Raw genomic sequence first — 18,401 nt, 5'->3', positions numbered from 1 at the left:
CAATCCTTGGATTTGTGTTTCCCCTTGTTGATGAAATCCTCCACTTTCATCCCACCCCTCCCCTTCCCTAACACACAGCATCAATCCATTATCCCAAGTGTCAGACCAACCAAAGGCTCCAACCTATGGTTGATGGAAGACCCTGAGCCTAGTCTCTTGCTATACGAGGGTACCCACCTGAGAGGATTGTGCCTGCTCACTCAGATGCCATTTTCTTGGTCAATCAGGGTGGCATATGTTGTTTCTATAGTAAAGGACCCTGGTGTTTTAGGAAGGCAGGGTAGGAAATCAGTAAGCTTTTAACCTGATCTTAACCAGGACTGCCTGAAGCTGGGAAATTTTCCACTTGCAGAGCTCTCCAGCAGATCAGCATTCAGGAATTAACAGTTCAATCCATTACAGTAGGAGCACCTGTCCAGCATAGTGCTTTCTGGAGATGCCAAGCATGCAGAAAGGTACCCATCTACAGTTCCCCTGATTCCATTAGAAAATATTCCCTCCTGTCCCTTGGTTTATTCTTGTCTGACAGAATTCCTGCCCTACATCTTTTCTTTCCAAAAAAAAAAAAATCTATCCTAAAACTGAAGAACTCAAACTCCCTCATCAGCATTTTGTTAGCGTCTGGAGCTGGCTGGCCTCCGAGGAATTAGTTGAGAGTTGGATGGAGAGGTGCATTACTGGGAGGCCAGCACTCTCATAGTGGACTCGGTTTAATTAGATTAAGTTATAATAACTTTGTCTTAGGGGGTGGGTGGAAAATCACAAGCACAATATTGCCTTGTGCACTTTAAAGCCTGGCCAAGCTTTCAAATACTGAGAATAGCAAGCACTCAGTGTGGTGATCTTTAAAAATTCCAATGAAAATATATGACCATAATTGTGACATTGACATAACTATGTCATGTGTCTTCTTATTTATTATGACACACCCTTCAAAATCTTAATTAGTGTCTGTCTTTCTATCTCCTTCCTTCCCTCCCTCCTTCCCTTCTCTTCTCTTCTCTCTCTCTCTCTCTCTCTCTCTCTCTCTCTCTCTCTCTCTCTCTCTCTAACTCTGATAGAACTCTACCACAGGCTCTGTGCATGAGTTCCATGCTCAACCTCACTCGTGTCCACCTGCTTGCTTGTGGTCCTGGGTATGAGAATGAGGACTTTTTATATGTTGGACAGGCACTCTGTCCTTGAGCTACACACCCAAGTCCTGGTATCTTCTGTTTTCTCATATTCCAAATCCACTCACATGCATCATAATTCACTATGTTTGGAAAGAAACAAAACTGAAGTAAAGTAGCCATAGGGAAAGGAAGACTTTCAGGTTAATTAAAGACCAGGTCCTTCCTTCTTTCCCATTCCTCTGGCCCTTCCCCCAAGATCCTCCAGTGACAGGAGCTGAACAAAAACTCAGGGCACCTTTCTCTTGTACTATAAGAAAATTGAAAACGAAAGAAAATTGAAAATGTGTTGGTTGTGAAATCAAAGATCTAGAAATACACTAATTAAACTGTCAAAAAGCGTCTTGCTTCCTTGCCTTGGTTCAGTGTACTGCATAAGCAGGTAGCCAGAAGCTATAGTTAGCATAAGAGTGCTATTCTTGGGACTTGATATGGTTTTAATTATTAAATTTAAACAATCTTTCAAACCGTGCGGAAGAAAATTAGCTGACGAGGTCAAAGGAATTCAGTATCCTAGACTCCTCCAGGCATCTCTCTCCAGCCCTTGCTACCTCTCAGGCATCTCTTACCTATCTCTGACTTGGGCACAGTCTGTATCACACTGCAAAGAACGAGCTGTTGTAACCTTTCAGTAGATATCGAACCCATCAGAATTAAACCCACCCATCCATTAACTATTTACCAAGCTCCTGTTTACAACCTGCCAGTTATGAAGGAAGAGGCGGGGAAACGGAGCAGAGAAACGATGAAAAGTTCATCAGTCCCTGCTCTCTCAGGAGACTGGAGAGAAACATGCAAAGACGTCATCAGACCTTCCAGCCACAGGGAAGACCGCGGTGTCTCTCCTGTGCGCTATATGACTTGTATTCCAAAGCACATTGAGGGTTGCATCCTCAATGCCTGCTTCAAGGATGAGAGGCTCTGGGCTAAGCTAGTTCCCAAGGGAACTCTCAGGGATCCACCCATTGATAAATGAGTAGATTTGGAAGAACGTTTACTCGGAGGTCTTGGTAGTAGCAAGGGTTTTGGAACTAGGGATTTGGGTAGAGGGAGATAGTGCCTGGGTATATTGGAAACCGGAAGCCTATGGGGACTCAGGTAGTGCCCCTATGACTTACAAATCCCAAGAATATTTCTTAAACCTCCCACCCCCTTGAGATCACTGAAATAGTGATAGAAGCAAATGTAAACATGTTGTGCAGTAGGACTGGAGAAGTGGCTCGGTGGTTAAGAGCACTTGATACTCTTACAGAGGACCCAGGTTAGGTACCCTTCCCCCCCCCCCAATAGCTACTTGGTGGCTCACCATTATCCATAACTCCAGTTTATGGGGATCTGGCTCCCTCTTCTGGCCTCCACAAGCACTAGGCATGCGTGCATGCGTGTGCGCGCACACACACACACAGAGTGCACACAGGGAGGCAAACCACTCATACATATAAATAAAAATAAATTTTAAAAATTAAATAAAATATGTTATGTAGGGACTGAAAAGCACCTGACTGAGTATAAACTTACAATGGAAAAACCCAGTCCACATAAAGGAATGAACAGCAGATCAAGGCCAGGAAAAGAGCTTACAATGGAGAGAGCTTACAACCTGCCAGGTATGATCAAATAGGTGTAACTTCTATTCAGAGGAAGGTCAAAAATAAAGAAATAAAATTGTGGCCATCAGAGATGAAAAGGAGGAAAGGAAAATAGGAAAATAATATAATGCAATACAATATAATTAATATAATATAATATAATATTGTCCCAGCCTTTATACAAAAACTAAATCTTCCTTTTCAATCAATGGGGAAATGATGCTCCAATAGCTCATAAATGAGCATTAGCCAAAGTAGTACCAGTGAACCAATATTGCTGTCAAGTCAAGTAACTTTAAAGATAATAGCATCATTAAAGGTAATGAAAATCATTCCATAATGAAAACAATTAATACTTAATGTTAAATGGTTAATACTTAATGATTATCATTAATCTTAATGATAAAGTATCTCATAGGGAGATATAAAAGCCTAATAAAATTACTGCTTAAATATAGCACAAAGAAATGATCAAAATTACACAGAAAAATTGTTTATCTAAAAAAGTAAGTGAATATTTTATTTTAAAACATTTTTTCAGTAACTGATAGACTGGTTCGACTTCAATAAGTATGATAAAGATTTCAATGACTCAACTAACAAGCTTTGTTTAATGTATATATTCAACAAAAGACTACATGTTATCTTAATATATGCACTTTTAAAAGATTAATTACAATCCAGATCACAATAGTCAATAAATTCTAAACTATGAATGCCATACAAAGCAAATTTCTAAAATTCAATAAAGCTATAAATCAATTATAAAAGATTGCTGGAATCATATTTGGAATTAAATACCTAAAAGATTCATGTAGCAAAAATAAACCAAAATCTAATTGATCGGTGTTTGGAACTTAACAAAAGTTTGGGGGTTTTTTGTTTGTTTGTTTGTTTGTTTTGGTTTTGGTTTTGGTTTTTTGTTTTTTTTTTTGTTTTTTTTTTTTTGGTTTTTGTTTTTGATTTTTGAGATAGGGTTTCTCTGTATAGCCTTGCCTGTCCTGGACTGGCTTTGTAGACCAGGCTGGCCTCAAACTCACAACAATCCACCTGCCTCTGGCTCCCGAGTGCTGGGATTAAAGGGATGTTCCATGACGCCTGGCAACAAAGGTTTTTAATATTTTCAAAATGTATTGAATTTACAAATAGTGCTTGGATGTAGAAGTGTATTTAAATTGGTATGCATTATACGCAGGAAGAAATAGCACTTGAAGGATCCACAGGATTGGCTCGAGAAATAATGAAAACTACAACAATGCTAACATAAGAGCTGCAGAGTTTAGAAATTAAGAGGTTAATGGAGAGGAAATTAAACAAAGATAGGAGTGAAATATGTCAACACACAAAGCTCATAAAAATTATTAGAAGTAAAAGGAGTTTAAATAAGCTGGTGAAAAATAGGGGAACCCTAAAATATGAAGAAGTGATTCGTAAAATTCTCACTACCTGACGGGTAACAGGGACAGAGCAATTAAACCCCTAGCACCAAAGCCAATTAAAGTGTTGATAAATATGACGACATTGAAGATACAGGAAGGAAACTTCATTTGCTGTTGTTGAGTGATAACTGCTAAGTGGCTTTCAGAGCTGTGTCTATTCTGTGACCCAGCTGCTCCAATTGTTATCTTCCTTGGAGCAGCTAATGGGAACAAGCGGCCAAGTTTATCGGGATGGTGGCCAGGGCGAGGGTGTCTGTAATGGCCCATCTAGCTAACCTTGAATCGGTGCTGTAAGGCAAGGGATGGTCCAGTCAGACATTGAAATGCTAATACCGTGAGTGAACTGGGGTTACATGGGTCAACATACAATAATAAATGTACGGTGTTGAAATAAGTGCAGACTGTTGCAAAATGTAAAATTGCAATAGGCCTGGTCTGGGGCCTTGTAGCTTGCTGAAGGAACCCTTGCTAGCGTGCTTGATGCCCTGTGCTCGATCTCCAGCACCAAACAAAAGCAGATGTGGCTGCACACATCTGTAACCCCAGCCCTCAGGACATGGAGGCTACTAGAGTCATCTGCAACTACCCAGCAAGCGCAAGGCCAGCTCGGACTACATGAGACCCTATCTCCAGAAAACAAGCAAATAGGAACACCACTCATGGTGCATTTAAAACCCACAAATAAATAGTCAAAATTTGAAACTGCATAATACTTAATGGTAAAGGTACAAAAATACGGGTGGGCCAACCAACATCAGCTTCAGGAGAAGAGGCACCATTGGGAAACTAGTGGGGAAGGAAGAATTGACGGTCATTCTTTTTAAAGTGCTGAAACAAATAATCTGCCACATAGATGCTTAAAAACTGTGAGTAGGGTTGCACTCACTGCCTTCTTCTTTGCTTTAAACCGCAGCATGGTAGCAGCCATGGTAGATTTTGTGACAGCTGTAGATCGAGGTTCAATATCCTAGAAAACCCCACCTTGTTGAGAGTCATTTCCATCCTCAGACACCATCAATTCCCGATGTGTCTTTCTTTCTCCAGACACACTTCAAATGCTTGCAATGTCATCTATTACAATAAAAGAATAGCATTTTCAGAAAGGCCACCCTGCTTACTACTCGCCTGACCCATCTCCTTATTAACTGAAGCCTATTTTGGCACTTTGAGGGCAACCCTTCTGAAAGTTTTCATCTTTGCCATCCAACTTAAACTTGGGTTGGCTTTCCAGAAGACTGGGTCCCTCAGGAAGGCTTAGCAGGGAATCAGGAGTTGCATCAAGGGACAGTTAGTTGTTTCTTGAAGGAAAAAATTCACCAGCGTCATAGTGCAATGCTTACAGGCAGGTGTTTAATGCATTATAAACAGCGTTGATGGATTTTTAATTATAAAAATTAATAACGAAGTCTCCCGAATTCATGTTCCTGAAGACTGAGATGAGAGTACGCTCCCGTTCCTTCACTGCCTTGGAGACTTTTTCAACATACATGGTGCAGGGCAGAGGAGTAAATAACCTAGGTACTGAGAGCAGAAGACGAAAAAGCAAGAACCATGGGCCATACAGAGGCTCACGCCCACAGGACTTGGGGCAGGGGAGGTGACTGCGGAGGACAGTTTATCCTTGGAGAATGGTGGTTGGGGACTGGCCATTGATTTTCATGCTCCACGTCTTCACATTCTGTGTTCCAAATCCAGTGGGATAATTTCTTTCCCACCACCACCTGCAGCAGCTGATGAACATAATCAAGTCCTTCTCAAAGCTTCTCTGCGATGCTCCGAAATAATTTCCTCCATAAAAAGAAATTCTCTCTTTACACGCGGGTTCAACAGGAACCAGCCTAAAAAGTGAACTCCGGGCTAGAGGGGTAGATCACTACTAGAGCATCTCCCAGCATCCCTGGGTTTGGTCCAAGCCCTGAAAAACGAAACACAACAAAATTGAAACCCAGAAATGGGTGCCTCCCACTTTGGGGGAGGACGCCTTTATTTCCACTCGTAGCCTTTGTATTTTTCATTCTCCGCTCCACGCTCCAGCTGTGGGTGGATTAGAATGTCCGGCAAGAATTTCCCTAATTTGTAAGACTGACACCATCCCACCATCTCAGTCTGGGTGGCAGTGACAGCTGATGAGTGTGAACTATGTAAGGGTAGATGTATCGGTCCGGATTCAAATCCACCTCAGTCATCAGCGGAGTGCGTAGTCAAACAGGTGCTGGTCTCACCCATCAGCTCCCGGAGGGTTTCTCTAGCTCCAGCTGGGTAGAAACAGTGTGTAGGTGAGGAGATTTCCAAATGCTGGTTTTCCTCAGCATTTAACAGCAGTGAGCAGGTGGACACAGCAGGAGTGTCAGCCTCTATAATTAATGTCCCTGTGTCTGCCTTAGGAATCAGGACCCTTTGCACTACCAGTGCTGCTGTCCCCGTGTCCCAGTATTGGGACTCTTGTCTCCTGGCAAGAGCCAGCGTTTTAACTCCCAGGCTGGGGTTTGAGACCTTGCCCCTGAAGACAGCTGTCTGAAAGTGTTCTAGCCAACCACACCTCCCTGAGTTCTCATCGTGGTTTCTTTATAGGCCTGCATCAGCTCTCTAGTCACCTCTGCATCTGCTCCCCTTCTTCCCTGCATGTACTGGGGATGATCAGCTGCTCCCTCAGGTGTGGTCATACTGGGTACCAGAGCATCTGGGAAGGTCATTTAGGAACCAAGGACGATATAACCAGCACCACACAGACACAGACATCCCTTTTCCCCAGGGGTAGGATCCAGGGGAATGATAGGCTTCTCCTGGCCACTGCCTCTCCTGCAGTCAAGAAACTGGTTGTTGGGGCTCAGGCTAGAGAACCAGGGGGCTGTTGGAAGCAGGGCTCCTTGGGAGCCTGGCCCTCAGCAACTGGTGCAGCTTCGGGAACCACCTCTGAAGGCCTTCGGGATGAATGCCATGGCCCTCCTCAGCCTGAATTACTGAAAGGAGGCAGGAAAAGACCACACTAGAAAAGCCTTAACTGGTCCTGATGTCACAACAGGAGCACTTACTGGGGGGGGGGGGGTGGCAGGGAGGGGAGGGGCGTGAGCATAGGAATAGACTTCCCAGGTGACTAGCTGGGGGCGGGGTATCTGGACAGATAACAGCCTTTTGAATGACTAGTCATAGCCTTGCCTCTAGCACAAATTCGTTGCCAAGGCTTGTGTTTTGGGTCTCTCTCGGCCTTGTCCTTAGTTACAGTGGAGTCCCTACACCCAGGAAGTGTGCCCCCTCAGGCCAGGAGGAAACGGTTCTTCCAGGCTTGTGGCTTCATACAGCTCTGGCAGGGGCTGCACCTTTAAAAGCCAGGACACGTGTTTTTGTTTGCTTGCTTGCTTGTTTTATTTGTTTGTTTGTTTGTTTGTTTTTCGAGACAGAGTTTCTCTGCATAGCCTTGGCTGTCCTGGACTCGCTTTGTAGACCAGGCTGGCCTCAAACTCACATTGGTCCGCCTCCCTCTGCCTCCCAAAGTGCTAGGATTAAAGGTGTGCGCCACCATGCCTGGCCTAATATCTTTCACATAGTTCTCCCAAGATCCCAGGCATAGAAAGCATGCATAGGGGTGGTTCGAGGGCGTAGAGTGATTCAGTTGGCTACTTGATTGATAATTAGGAAGTCAAATTACCCAATGCAGAGTGTTTGTGCTTATTTACAAGAAAAATGGACTTCAAAAATAATGCTTACAGCTTACAATGTAAGCATAAAGCACTCATTAACAGTATCATTTACACTGCAGCTTTAACTGAACCCAATAGCATTTTTAACAGTGCTTTAGTTCTGCCTGATACCTAGGAGAAGTGGGTCCCACCCCTCACCCCAGGGGTGTAACATTGAATTACACATTTGCAGGGAATGAACCTTTTCCAGCCTGGGTCAACCATCTTTTCCCTCCTCCAGGAAGTTTGAACCCAGTTCACTTTGGAGAACATTACACCTCAATACTCGCCTTTTTTTTTTTTCTTCAAACAGTACAATATTCTAGGAAAACACAAAAATGTTGCATCAGATGCTTAGTCACTACATTTATCTCATGGACTGGCAATATGCCACCATGTGCTACAAAACAGTAAAGGCAGCTGCACGTTCTCCTGTGCACTAGCAGTTACACATATTTATTCTCAGCTAAAATAGTTGTACGTCTTTTCCATGTGGAGAGATCTGTAGCTCCCGTCGTGAAGACCCTTGAATAAAACTCAAGGAAAACTGTAAGCAAACAGCATTCCCTGTATCCACCAGTGTCTCCTGTTATCCTCCTCTTGATTTAAAAGCAATGTGAAGCGCAGAGCCTGATTCCCCTGAAAACCAAATGAAACTCAAGGCCAAATCAGCATCGGCTATGGCATGGTCCCGTGCTGCTTCCGGGCACCAAAGCCGGCCTGGAGAGTTCACTCTCGGCGAGTGGAATGATGGGTAAAGGTTCCCAAAGTCTGTATAAAATGCTCTAAACAGCCTGCAGCTGACATCATGCAGCCTCTGCTGCCCAAGCCTGCTGCTGTAGACTCAGGAACTGATTCGCCCCATGCTTGAATGGGGTGCCAGCCCGTCCCTACAGCATGGCCCCTACAGCATGGCCCCTACAGCATGGCAGAGGAGACCTTGAACTTTCACTAACCAGGTTCAACACCCACCCCTCCCCCCTTCTCTTGCTTTCAGATTAGGACTTAGATATAAGGTTAATTTTCGAGTTTCTTTGCTATTTAAATAAACAGATTAGGTGGGATAAACTAACCTGGAAAAGGTACGGCTGTCTTCTTAAAACGAGGGACCTTAACTCAAGTACTCTCAGTCTCCCTAAATGTCACCAATTTTGAAACCAGTGGAGAAAGGAGACTGATAAAAAGGGAGGCAAGGAAAGGGCTTCACAGAATTACAGTTTTGTGAAAGTTCCTTTACAGAGTTTCAGTCACTAGACTATAAATCAGCTGTAAATCTTTGTAGCGTGATTGTTATATAAAGCCTAGTTCAAATGTATTGCATATACTTTAATTATTAAATATATGTTATAAACAAATATATTCAATATTTTCATTAATAAATAACCCAACAGTTTCTCAAATGCACTAGAAGCTCCACAAATCCCTCCCATCTCTCTGCCTCCACTACAATGGCCTTTCTTCTTCCTGTAAGCACATCACTGTGACCCTAAGGGAGATTTTAAAGTTCTCCCTCCCTCTTTTCCTTCCTCTCTTCTTGTATGTATGTGTACATATATGTGTAATATTAGATAATGTATGTATATAGTATCTAAATACACTTAAATTCCAATAGCATGTTCTATTGTAATCTCTTTAGACTTCATTTAGCTTTTTAACTCATTGTCTCTCATCCATGGACATTTCTTATATGAGAAATGGCTACAAAGTATTTTTAATATATTTTATTAATTTATTCATATTACATCTCAATTGTTATCTCATCCTTTGTATCCTCCCATTCCTCCCTCCCTCCTATTTTCCCCCTACTTCCCTCCCCTATGACTGTGACTGAGGGGGACTTCCTCCCCCTGTATATGCTCATAGGGTATCAAGTCTCTTCTTGGTAGCCTGCTATCCTTCCTCTGAGTGCCACCATGAGTGCATCGTGGAGGAAACTGTTGAAATATAACGAGTAAAATCCAGCATCCTCTCTTTTTGGCCTGGCTTCTCCCCTGTAGAAAATTGTTTGGAAGTTCACCTGATCCCAGGGTACCGGAGCGTTGGAAAGAGGATACAGCCTGGCTCAGTCAGACACTTGACAAGCCTTAGAGTATATTTCAATGCCTTCCTTGGAGAATTAGGGCACCGTGTTGGAGAGAGTCATTTTCATGTCACATGCCTGTGCACCTGTGATAAAATCGAAAGCCTCTCCATGGCTGGCTACCCTGGGATGCCCACACACACACAGCTCCATTTCATGTATAAGGAACATTATCACACTTAACAAAGAGAGGCACTCTGCTCCCTGCCAATGTTGCTTTATCCCATGAGCTCAGTTCCCCACACCAGTCTGTACAAACAACTGTGAAGGCCAGTTATGATCAGCTAATTATACATGAAACAGCCCCGAGGGATCCAGCATACCCAAAGAAACAATGTCAGCCCTGAAAAGACCACTCAGGGAGTAGCCAACTGGGGTCTGTTTTACTGAGTCAAAGGGGAGATGGTAGAGAAGAAATTGCACTTCCTATTTTTACTCCTGTCCCCTTTACCACCAGCAGTTCTGCCCTGCACGACAGCCAAGGTTTCTGTGTCCTGTGCCTGCAGTCTGATAACCTCTCTTGGTTCTGTTTTATGATGCCATATGCTTCTTTCTTAAAATAGTGTGAGGGTCCTCTGATGCAAAGCTGCCAATCAGCTTGCTCCCCGAATGTCAGTGGGATGTTCGGGGGGGGGAAGGAGTATGTACTTCGCTGTTAAACATATTTTGGCTCAAATTTCTACTTGGTGAAAAATGCTAATTTGGAGAAACTTGGAGATGTATTTAATCTCATTGATTTTTTCCCTTGTTTCTTGAGGTGTAAAATGAAAATAATAGATCCATCTTAAAGCGGTGTTGGTGTAATGATTACAAAGGCGATTGCCATGCACAAGAATGTCTCTGCTGTCTTCCTCTTGACAGACTAGATTACCCAGCAGTGAAAAAGCACCAACGTTTCAGTAAACTGAAACAATGTGCATATGCTTCTCTTATTACAGACATCCTCACAATTTATGTTTCAGTCAGCCTTGTATCACTGGGACAAAAGTTGGGCATAATTAACTTAAAAAGAGGAGAGAAAAATCGTCTCTAGACTCAGGCTTTCAAGTATTTGAATCCCCAGTCTCCTGGCCGCATCCCATTCGATTCTAATGGTGCAGTAAGGTCATGGCAGGAGCTTTCGTGGTAAAGAGCCAGCTCACCTCATGGTGCCTGGGAAGCAAAGGTGAGGAGAGGGAAGGGGCCAGGCTCCCAATTTCCTCTCAAGGGCAAATTCAAATTACCCAACTCCCTCCCACCATGTCCTTTCTCTTCAAAGTTCTCTCTCCCTGCCTCCCCCAGTAGTGTCACAGGGTGGGGACCAGGCCTGCAGTAGCCCTTGGGGAGGGACCTTTGGGTTTGTAGCTACTGGCCTTCGGTTCCTCGTGCACATCTCCAGACTGAGTGCTCACCCAGCCCTGCTTGCTCAGGGGATCTTTTAGTCACATGGGCTGACATGCCACCATGCACCTGAGGATTCAGAAATATTTGGAGAACAAGGCTAATGTCTATAATATCTGCTTTATAAACAATGAGGTTTGTGGTATGGTCAACTTTCCTGAGCTTTAACTTTGTTCATTTAACAATGTTTTATGACACCGAGCATGGTGACATATACCTAAACACACCAGCATTGGCTGGCCAGGGCAGGGGGCTGTGAATTAAAGGTCAGCCTGGGCTGCAAGATGTGTGTGTGTGTGTGTGTGTGTGTGTGTGTGTGTGTGTGTGTGTGTGTGTGTTTCTTTAAAAGGTCATGCATATATATATATATATACATATATGGATATATAAAATACATATATGGATTTCTGGAGATACAAGTCTCATGTCAACTTGTTTGTGTCACCTTTATTTTTTTTTAACACATTTCAACACATATGTTGTCATTTCTCTGTTGATAGACTCTCCCATTCATTCTTTTATTGTGATATAAAGCAGTATCACTTCTGTGTTCTGGGGCCTTTATTTCTAGAAGATAAATAGCTACATGTAACCGAAATACGTCCCCAAAGAAGCCTGATTCTAAAAGGAACATAAAATTATATATGTTGTATATAAGGCATAAGCATGTACATATCTAATTTTAAATAGAATTCATAATTTGGAAGAAAATGTAACGACTCTTTAGCATGACAAGTCCCATATATTAACACTTGACAGCTCTCAGCCCCAGCCAACATCTAATGACTGATGTTTAGGCCAGGCTGCAAGCCTTCCATGAGTCTTACCAATACCACCTTTAAAGATGTCGGCTCCTGGAGGAAACCCTTGCTGGGTTTCCTACCAGATCTGACTTTTCTTCTGCCGGTCACTAAAGTGGCACTCTCTCAAACAACATGGCTGCTAGGGGAAAAGCCTACTGGGCTCAGGAGCTGCACCAGGACAGTCCTCTTCCCACCTGGGCTACTTCAGAAAAATAAGAAGCCTTTCCAGACCCATCACAGTAGCCTCACAGGCCTGTAATTCAAACACTAGGGAAGCTGCGGCAGCAGGATCAGGGGCTCAGGGCCACACACAGCAGCCTGTGGGAATCCAGCGGGAAACCACGACCTACAGAAGCCCCCCAAGACAGTGCTGCGAACAGGACCGTGCAGAGACCACTTCCCCAAGGTCCTTCCTCCCTCCATTGCCTGATTTGTTTCAATGACTTCAATCACTTCTCTTCATATTACTGTCTGCTGTTTTCAGGAGAATTTTCACAGAACAATCTGTTAGTAAGCATAATTATCATAAGCCTGGAGGAAAAAAAAATTGCTTTCTACTCAGCGTTTTCGGGCAGGGGGAGGGGGGGAATTCCCTTAGCAAAAACAAACAGAAGTCAAAAATACAAAAACAATCTTGCTCACACCATTTCGATGTCTCAAGTGTGTTTTTAAGAAGTCCAACTCCAGTTCTAAAATCAGACAGATTTTATAACCCTTCTCATGCACAGATATCTCCCTGAATTCCACACCAAAACCCGGCAGGGTTGGATTACAAAACAATAAGGTGAGAATCTCAGACTGAGTGACTGTTGTCACAGGCCAAAGAATTCAGTCTGAAGAATCTGTAATAGGCAAACACCACTCCTGGGAAGATAAAACACTGTGGCTTGTGTAGCTGCTTTCTAATCTCGGTCTGCAGGAATGGTTAAAATACCTAATGATCCCACAGGAAGGAGTCAGGAAGCATATTTAACTTATTATCACAGAGGCCAGCTGTAGCTAGTCCACACATCAGGACCAGTTCATGAGGGCTGAGTATGACTTCACTTCCACATCACCCAGTTGCCTACAGGACTTGGCCTCCCACATCAAGTGCCCGTCACCTCTTCACGCACAGAATATAGATGTGTTGGGCCGTGGCTCCTTATCTGTGGCTTTGCCTTCCCCTGTCTCAGTTACCCAGGACCAACCACTGTCCAGAAATACTAAATGGAAAATTCCATAAACAATTCATACATTTTTCAACTGAATATCATTCTAAACAGTTAGGTGAACCCTTGGTGTGTATATGTGTGTATGTGTGTGTGTGCGTGTGTGTGTCTGTGTGTGTGTGTGTGTGTGTGTGTGTGTGTGTGTGTGTATGTGTGTGTGTGTGTGCACAGGTGGGTATGTGCATATGGAAGACAAAAGCTGACACTGGGATCTCTTCCTCTGCTGTGCTACAGAGGCTGGGTCTCTTCACTGAACCTTTCTAAGCCAGAGTGCTATTCAGCAAGCCCCAGGATCCTTCTGTGTCCACCCATCCAGCAGACTCCCTCTGCTGCGGTCACATGCTTGTGCCACTGTGCCCAGCTGTCACATGAGTGTTGGAGATCTAAACCCAGGTCCCCATATTTGTACAACAAGCACTTTGCACACTGAGCCATCTCTCCAGCCAGAGTCTCCCCCTTGCCAGTGCTCCACATGGTACCCACTCTTAACTCATTTAGTAGCTAGTTCAGTTATCAGCTCAGCTGCCCGGGTATGATAGTGTCTTGTTCAAGTATGGTGCCCAAGAGAAGCTGTGAATTGCTTCCTTTAAATGAAAAGGAAAGGATCTCTATTTATAAAGACAGGGGGGAAAAAAATCAAATGTTGAATTATCTAGGGAAAACAGTGTACATAGCCATGCTGTTACTGGCTTCAGACATCCAATAGGCGTCCTGGAGCACTCTAGTAAATCTGAAAATACCTGAAAGCTGTGTGCCCTCTAACCCCAGTCCTATTCAATTTCACCTGCACATCTATCCTAGCTCCTGCCCCCACCACCACCACCACCACAACAACAAAAACCACCCACCAAGCACTACGCGCACACACACACACACACACACACACACACACACACAGGTCAATAGCCAACACTGTAGCACTCTTCTGTGTTTGTGAACAAATTGGAATTTTTCACCTTGGTTTAATCTTCAGCTTGTACTGTACATTTAGACCGAATGTTTTTTTAAAAAGCCAGATCTGAAAAAGACTTTCTTATTTTGTGATTAATGACATGTTAATATTTAATAAGTATACTAGTTTTGTCTTGGGCTGATGTAACAGTGACAACAGAGCTATGGCTTAAAATAACAGGTTTTTTAGCATGTCAAAGACCTTGGACCAGAAATCCAAGTTTAAGTTGAGCTATGATCCCCATCAATCTTTGGAAGATTTCATCTTTCTCTTTTTCCAGCTCTCATGTCAGCTTTCCCATCTCAGAACCATCTTCATGTTGCTTGCTCTTTTTGTATGACCCTCCCATGTGTCTTTTAAAGAAAGGATTTATTGTTAATTTTTATTTAGCGTGTATGTGTCTGGCTGTGTGGGAGTACGAACAACTGAGTGCAGGTGCCCACAGAGGCCAGAAGAGGGCGATAGATCCCTGGATCTGGAGTTGCAGGCGGTTGTGAGCCACCTGATGTGGGTGCTGGGAACCAAACTTGAATCCTCTATCAGTGCACACCCTTAACCACTGAGCAGCCTCTCCAGCATGTCCTGTGGGTCTTTTATAAGAATACTTGGCTATTGGGCCCACCAACATAACTTAGGATGATCACTTCATCTCACGGTCTTTGGTTATATCTGAAAAGGTCCAATAAAACCACATCCGTTATATTTCAGACAGAGACACAGTTTACAGGGGTGGACACCATTCAACTCACTGGTGTTGGCCTTAATGTGGCTTTATTTCCACTGCATCTTTTCTCTAAGAGTTAAGGAAGGTCTTAAGCCTTATGGCTTGGATGCTCAATGCTTGGTCTTAGACAATGGCACTGTGTGGGAGAGATTGTGGAACCTTCTGGACAGAAAGCCTAGCTGATGGACTTACATACTGCTACCAGGCTCGCCCGGAAGGTTACAGATGGGCCTTGCCTCTGATCTAGATTCTGCTCATAGGCCACCGAGTGAGAAATTACAGTAGTATATTCCCTTCTCCACAGGCTGGGCTGCCGTCATGCCTCTCGCACCTTGATGTGCTAATACCTTTCCAAGTACAAGTGAAAACAAATCCTCCCTCCCTTCAGCCACCTTTGCCAGGAATTCTACCACATCCACAAGAAAAGTAGCTAATACCAAGAGCATCCCCCAATGCTCTTCCCTTAACTCTGCCCATCCCTGTTCCTAAACCATTGGGTTTGGAACAGAGTGCTCCCAGCTTCTGACTCTTAGAGTGGCAGCATTCCAAGGGCCTCTGATGCTGCCATAATTGTGCGTTTATCTAAAAAAGCCCAGTTTCCAGTTACTGCCTTGCTGGCTTATGGACACCTCCAAGTCCCAACACAACTTCCTTGCATCTGCAAGCTTGCAATCTCCACACCTTGCCACCCCCTGCCCCAGTTGCTGTGTATCAACCTTCCTTGGACACTTCTCTCAACACAGCTCCACCTTGTCCATGTAAATCTTTGCAGAATTCCATCCAGGTGTGCTCCAAGCCCAGATAGTAAACACATTGTCCTCCATGGCTGCTCCTGGTTCCTGATGTTTCCATTCAGTGCACTTTGTTCTTACCGATGTCTGTTCTTTCGCCAAGTGCCTCCTCCTCCCCCACTAAAACTTTAAACTCCGTGACACCAGAAGTCCCACCTTTTTGCTTTTGAGCTAAAATATGCATTCTTCCCATAGACAATTAATGGCATCATCAGGCTGACTCCCCGCAGGGGCGTCTCAGGCCTTACTGTGCATCCAGGTCACTTCAAGACCTTGTTAAAATGCAGATTTGGAGACAGAGCCTGGGATCTGCAGTTGTAATAAGCTCCCTGAAGCTGCAGGTCCTCGGGATGGCATTTTGAGTAGCGGAGTCTCTGGACACCAAACCAATTTAAGAACGGGCTCTTCAAGTCAAGTGTTGGATGGGAAAAGGTTGCTAGCCAAATAAGTGACAGCGAGACTGACTGCCAGGGTTCCTTCCTATTTAGATTATCTGGGTGAAAATCTCAGGAAAGCAGCGTAGGCCTGGTGAGTAGGAGCCCTGTTCTAAGTGACTGAATGTGTGGGGCTGTCTTTCACTTCAGTAAATTCTCTCTTGCTTTGGAAAGTGAAGAAAAGTCCCACCATTTTTTTTTCATTGAATGCTTTAGGGTGGCCGGCTTTTGTGGTGTGTGTGTGTGTGTGTGTGTGTGTGTGTGTGTGTGTGTGTGATGTAAGGGAAGGCGAGCTACCAACAGCAACAACTGAGTTAAGCCAGCACAGGCTAATCGTTAAGCATGAGTTTTCCGTGGGTGGAGACAAGCACAGGCCGTGTAAAAGGCATCACTTGGCACCAAGAGCTATCTGTTAGCATGTTTTCACAACAGACACCAGAAGCCAGCTTCACTGAGGAGGTACACAGTGCACAGAAGAAGGGAAAGAGCGAACACAGGAAATATGTTCCTGTAGCCCCGCTGCTTGCTGAAGTAAAGTGGTTCCAGAAGCCTCCAGATACCACCAGAACTACACATGTTGTCTTCTTGTCCTCTTTACCCACCTTCTGTTGTAGCAATAGATGACACTTCCGTCCTTTGCACATCCTCTAGAAACATCATGTGAGGGTGGAAATGCTCTGCCAGGCTCCCTGTTGAATGCCGCAGCCGCTGGCCACATATAGTTGCTATCATCTTACATTGTGGCTAGTACAACTGAGAAGCTGGCTCTTCGCTGCATCGTAATTTATGAAAATGTAAATAGCTTCATATCACAAGCAGGTACCATTGGGCATCATTGGTTAGCAGGTGCCAACTCAGGGAAGACAGCTAGGAAGAGGGAGCACCAAACAAGTAGCCGTTCAAGGTGAGCCAATGCCTCTTGCACATAGCTCTTGAACAATGAGCCCCCCCCCCACCTTCAGGGGCTTCTTTGATATGTGAGCTTCTGCTAATGGGTATGTCCAAGTTTGCTATGCTACAATCACAATGATATTTGGCCAATTAAGATCAGGAGGCACAGCCTCGGGTGAGGCTTAGTATTCCGGGAGTGAATAAAAGATTGCTTCCAGCCTAGTTGTTTTAATAAGGTCAGATGGGGTTCGTGAAGGTCTTCTTATTCTGACCTGTGGGGCACAAAGTGAAGTTGGAAAAGATGGTAATGTTCAAAACACAGTTCTGAAAAGATGAACGTGCTCCGAACACACGCTCTCTCTTCTCGGCAGAGCTACAGAGAAAACATAGGATGAAGGCAAGTCCTAAGCATTAGAAAATGTGTTTGCCCATGACATAATGAGATTCATCCCTTTAGGCATCCAAACAGTATTACAAATGCATCTTTGTCATCTCCCAGATACAGGGTATAACGAGCTGGGGACCCAGTGATACTTCATCTGACAGGAGCATACACAGTGACATTTACCTATGGCTGGTCTGGCTGATGATCTGGGTGAGAAGGGAGATGTTACTAACGCCCTTGATGGACACTTGTAGAAAGGGGGAATGGAGTTAAATAGAGCACCTCTCCAACATCTGCCCCCTAACCCTGTCGCTGACATCTCCTCCAGGGCAGAGGGTGGCAGCGGGACACTGACTTAACAATGATAAAATAAAAGTGAAACTGGCTGTGTCAGTTTGGGTTGAATCGTTGCAGATGAGAAATGGGACAAATGATAAGAGGGAGAAGAAGTGTGCCTAGAAACATCTCAAGGATGACTCTCACTGAGAAAGAACCCTTCATGCCAAACCTGTCTGGTTAGGGGAGCGACCCATCTTTTTCTGTAGGTCAGTTTCTTGGAACATTTTGACATTAGCACTGAGAAAGTTCTTGGTAACACCAGAAGTGACTGTGCATTCTTTCATTGACACTATTTTGGTAGGCTCGAAAAGGGGGGGAGGGGAAGGGCAAAGTTGGGGCTCAGAGGGGATGGGACATGTGGAAACAAGATGGGCTTTGGAATCTGACACACCTGGCTGTAAACAATTGTTTCTCTCTTCATGCTTCGTCAATATCACCTGGGGAGCTTACTAACCGCTACAGAACCCCCTCCCCCCACCCACACCCCCGACTCTACAGTGACCTACCAAACCAGACTCTCCCTGCCTCAAAGTC

General features: G+C 44.3%; 1 protein-coding gene across 7 annotated transcripts in view; it reads left to right on the top strand.

Moving 5' to 3' along the window:
- PHACTR1 (phosphatase and actin regulator 1) overlaps window positions 1-18,401 on the top strand; it is a 461,758-nt gene that overhangs the window by 220,802 nt on the left and 222,555 nt on the right. The gene's annotated exons all lie outside the window — the stretch shown is intronic.

Source organism: Acomys minous (genome assembly GCF_964271855.1).
Source record: "Acomys minous genome assembly, chromosome: 9".
NCBI lineage: Eukaryota > Metazoa > Chordata > Mammalia > Rodentia > Muridae > Acomys > Acomys minous.
This window is presented reverse-complemented; position numbering and strand designations above follow the sequence as displayed.